Consider the following 5,077-nt stretch of genomic DNA (forward strand, 5'->3'; position numbering starts at 1 on the left):
CCACGGTCAATTCTCTATCCTTCTCCCTCCTCCTGCTTTGATCCAATCTAAAGCCCTCATAAACTGCACTGCTTCCCTCTACAATCTGAACCAAACTCCAGGTGCTCCAGCCTGCTAAAACTAAATCACTGCAGGAGCTCACTCTCAACTGCAACCAAAAAACTGGGATAACCCCGTCATTGTCTTTATTCTTTTTCTCTTCCAAGTTCCCTTACGCCCCAAGTCAAAATCTTCTCCCTCGTTCTCTCTGTTCCAAGTCCCTTAACACTGTGTACCTGTGGATGCTTCCCACAGCTCAAAAAACATCTCAACACCCACTCAACTTCTACTCCTCCTCTCTTTCAAAAGCTTCCTTCTTTGTAGCTTCAAAAAGCTCTCAGCTATTTCAGGTGCTTCACTATTTTCACTGCTTCCTATTATATATTTGCGCCATAATACCCCTCCTGCTTTCCCTATTTCTATCGACTATCATACTACGCAAAAAAAAATCATAGTTTCATAAGGTTCTTATCATGCCCAAAACACTATTGTTTACCTTGGGGTTGGGATGATAATCTTCATAGGGCTCTTCCCTTGGTTCCAAAAAAAAGTCCTATTAGCATCCTGGGAGTGGTCACGTGATGGGCTGTGGTCAGGAGAGGCCTTTAGGTGTATAGTTAGAGCTTCTGGAGGTGAGAGCTGATAAGGGAAGATAACCTTAGGAGGCAGCTAGGTCAGATAGGGAGGTTGGGAGGGTTTTTAAGTGTCAAGTAGGTCATCTGGAGAAAAAAGGACAAGTACAGGTTTGATTGGAGTCCTTGGAACGGGGATTCTAGTGTCCCCTAATTCTGATCCCACTGTGTTTCTATCTTGTGTGCCTGCTAGTGGGTGTATAGAGGCCATCACCCAACCACGACACATTGTTTTGGTGCCCCCACTGAGGATCATAAGACTTTTATTTAGGGCTTTGGTTAGTAGTTTGGAGTCCATTTGTTGATCAACTTGGGACCAATGGCTATATGTGGATATGAAGTGTTCAGAGGTGACAAGGGAGAGGATGTCTCTCTGTTTCTGAGGAGAATTGATATGGTAGCTTTGAGGAGCAACAGAGAGGATGATGCTTTCAAGATGAAGCTGGTGAGTTTTTTGTTGGAGGATGCAGCAATAGATTGGTTTGTGTATGAGGTAACTAATGTTGACAGAGGAAGCTGGAGCAGATTGAGAGAAGCTCTAATGAGAAACCATGGAAAGGCTAACAATCCAGAGGACATGTGGAGCAACCTGACCAAGTTGAGTCAGGAAGAGGATGAAGAGGTGTCAGATTTTGCTGACAAGTTTGAAGCTACGTGGAGAAGGATGCTCAAGATCATGGGAGGGAATTAGGTTTCTCTAAACTTTTGAAGAAAGATAAGTTCATTGAAGTTATAACTAAGAAAATCAAAGAGAAGGTGGAGTCGAAAGACCCACTCACCTTTTTGAGGAGGATGTGAAGACAGCTATGTACTAGGAAAGGAAGATGAGATGGAAAGCTGGCTTGTATATGTCACCGACTAAGCGAGGTAAAGTGATTATGATTGATATGTATGATGTGTGTCATGCTGGGAGAAACATGCAAGATAAGAAATACTATGGTATTTGAGGATGTCGAGCTATGGATCAGCTAGTTTGTGAGGCTACAAAGAGTGCAGATTATAAGCCCGTGGACCCCAAGGTGGAGGTGGAAGGTGTTGGCAAGATAGAGGACTGCTCAGAGGTTGTTAAGTTTGCTATGGCGGGGTAGGTTGTCCTAGGTGTTTAGAAGACATCACAGGGTCTTGAGTCGGGAACTGCTTTATCAGATGATGCTGATGTGGAGTTTGTAAGCTTTTTTGATGATGGTGTCAGATGTGAGATAGAAGTCATGTCAGAGCTATCTTTTTTGTTGACACAAAACATAATGATGCTAACATGATACAGTCGGCATGTGTGAATAAGTTGGATAGAGATGTGGATAAGGCTGTGGATGTTTTCTTTGAAGGTGTCCTTGTTTTGTTTGAAGAATCTATGGTTACACGTGTTGGTGATTAGGTTCATGCATATGTGAATGTTGAAGAGTGTGTTGATACTGAGGATATGTTGGATGTTGTAAGCAAGTTGTTGGATGAAAATCTTGAGGATGCCAATGAAGAGGTGCATCAGGTCTTTGATTTGTGCTCTTTGCTTGATGGAGCTCTAGATGGTCTGGTTGGGGAGGGTTTTTATGATCTTGAGGTGTATTGGGGGATTGGTGGAGCTGCCAAGAATTGCAAAGTGTTTTGAGTTTGGATGAAGAAATTAGAACTAACAAGGTTGAAGGGACATGGAGGAGGTCTTATAGTAAATATGCATGGATGAAGCAGCCAAGTGATGGGGGGAGGACCGTGAAGTGGTCTCTGCAAATAATGTGTAAGTTTTTTATAAAGGTGGCTAGTTTAGTGCAGCAGGGATGGTTGTTGAGAAGGGTTTTGTACCCGTTTCATCCTTGAGGATGATGAAGTGTGGGATGATGCTTGTTACTGTGTATAGAGATGTAAAGAGTGTTTGTGGAAGAGAGGGCCTTGAAGCAAAAAGAAACTGAAAACATGAAAGTTTTCACTCTAGGGGGGTTGGCTATATGTGAGGAGAAAAACAAGCCCCTCCTAAGCTTGATGTGTAGACTGGAGCAGTGTGTATATGAGAGCATAGTGTCCACAGTGGCAAAACACATGTGGCAATCAAGGTGATAAGGCACATGTGCGCTAAATCGAAATAGGAAGTGCATGGTAGTTCCAAGAAAGAAGTGCGGCGTAAGGATCTGGAGGGAAGAGAGCAAGGCGGCAATGGGGTTAAAGTATGAAAAATCGAGTTTTTTTTAGGGACTCTCCATGTTGTGGTTGCTAGAGATCATTGTAGAGGGAGGAGAGCACCGACTGTAGTTGAGTGGCCTTGCAGGTCTATTTTTAATGTGGGATATGCAAGCTAGAGGTCCTACAACTTTTTCTAGTTTGTAGTGAAGACATCGTAGTGTGTGAGAGTGTTCGATTGGATCAGAGAGTAGAGGGAGGCAGCAGATCAGGGAATTGGCATTGAGGTGTGTCTTCGGGTTCTCTGAGAGCAGAACCTCTGTTAGAGACTTGGTCCAAATAAAAATTTCGTGACTGCTCTGTTGCTAGTCAGTTGGTTGTTGTGGTTGGTAAGATGACGCTGTGGAAAGTTGTCACCGAAGTCTATCTATGGAGGAACCTATATAATTTACTATTTTTTCTTCTTTTTTTCTTGAATCCCCAAGGCTCAGGGATGTTGAGGCACCGTGTTTTTATCTATACGAAGTAGACAGAGTTTGGGTGTCATCTTTGTTTTGATATTTCGGTTGAGATGATTGTGTTTAGTTGAGTTCATGATGATGGTGAATCTGTATGTGTTGATTTTCATGAATACTAGTGAGCTAGTTCTGAATCAGTACTGACTTTGTTTGTGTATGACACCCTGGAAGGTGTCCTTGTTTTGTTTGAAGAATCTGTGGTTACAAGTGTTGGTGAGCAAGTTGATGCATTTGTGAATGATGAAGAGTGTGTTGATAATGAGAAGTTGTTGGATGTTGTAAGCAAGCTGTTGGATGAAGAGGCTAAGGATGCCGATGAAGAGGTGCAACACGTCTTTGATTTGGGCTCTTTACTTGATGGAGCTCAAGATGGTCTGGCTGGGGAGGGTTTTTGTGATGTTGAGGATGTATTGGTGGAATGGAATGGGGGATTGGTGGAGGTGCCAAGAATTGCAAAGTGTTTTGCATTGGATGAAGAGATTAGAACTAACGAGGTTGAAGGATAGGGAGAAGGTCTTACAGTAATAAATACCGTGATGAAGCAGCCAGATGACGGGGGGGAGGACCCTGAAGTGGTATGCAACTAGTGTGCAAGTTCTCGATACAGGTGGCTGGTTCAGTGCAATGCAAGACCGTTGTTGTTGAGAAGGGTTTTGTACCCGTTTGATCTTGGAGGATGATGAGATGGTGCGAGATGATGCTTGTTACTATATATAGAGATGTATACAGTGTTTGTGGAAGAGAGAGGCTTGAAGAAGAAAGAAGATAGTGAAAACATGAATGTTTTCACTCCAAGGGGTTGGCTATATGTGAGGAGAAAAATGAGCCCCTCCTAAGCTTGATGTATAGATTGGAGCAATGTGTATATGAGAGCATAGTGTGAATCCAAGGTGGCAAAAGACATGTGGCAATCAAGGTGATAAAGTGCAGGTGTGCTAAATCAAAATAGCAAGTGCATGGTAATTCCAAGAAAGAAAAGCCACTTAAGGATTTGGAAGAGAGCAAGGCGGCAACAGGGTTTGAGTATGAAGAATCAAGTTTTTTAGGGACTCTCCAAGTTGTGGTGGCTAGAGACCACCAGAGAGGGAGGAGAGCACCAACTACCGTTAAGTGGCCTCCTACAGGTCTATTTTCAATGTGGGATATGCAGGTTAGAAATCCTACAACTTTTTCCAGTTCGTAATAGAGTGAAGACAGCGCAGTGTGTGAGGGTTTTCGATTGGATTAGAGTAGAGGGAGGCAGCAGATCAAGGAATTGGCATTGAGGCATGTCTTTGGGGGGTTCTCTAAGTAGAACCTCTGTTAGAGACATAATCTACATCAGAACTACTCGACTGGTTTGCTGGTTGGTAATGGTTGAAGATGACGCTATGGAAAGTTTTTGCCAAATATCTGTGGAGGACCCTAGATAATTTACTATTTTTTCTTGAAGTCTCAAGTCTCAAGGATGTTGAGGCACCGTGTTTTTATCTATCTGAAGCAGGCAGAGTTTGGGTCTCATCTTTGTTTTGATATTTTGGTTGAGATGATTGTGTCTGATTGAGTTCATGATGATGGGGTGAATCTATATGTGTTGATTTGAAGATTAGTGAGCTACTTCTGAATTAGTGTACTACTCTGTGTTATATTGAGAAGTGAAGGTACAAAGTCTTTTCTATGTCTGATAGTATAGTCAGTTGAGAATAGAGGGACCCTATTCTGACCTCATTGAGTTTGGGGAAGGTCTCAGCTCTGCTGACAGTTACAATAGTTAGATGACAATAGTCAGAAGGGATAGTG

The sequence above is a fragment of the Cibotium barometz genome, chromosome 6, assembly GCF_041138505.1.
Source record: "Cibotium barometz isolate CiBa-2024 chromosome 6, ASM4113850v1, whole genome shotgun sequence".
NCBI classification, from domain to species: Eukaryota; Viridiplantae; Streptophyta; class Polypodiopsida; order Cyatheales; family Cibotiaceae; genus Cibotium; species Cibotium barometz.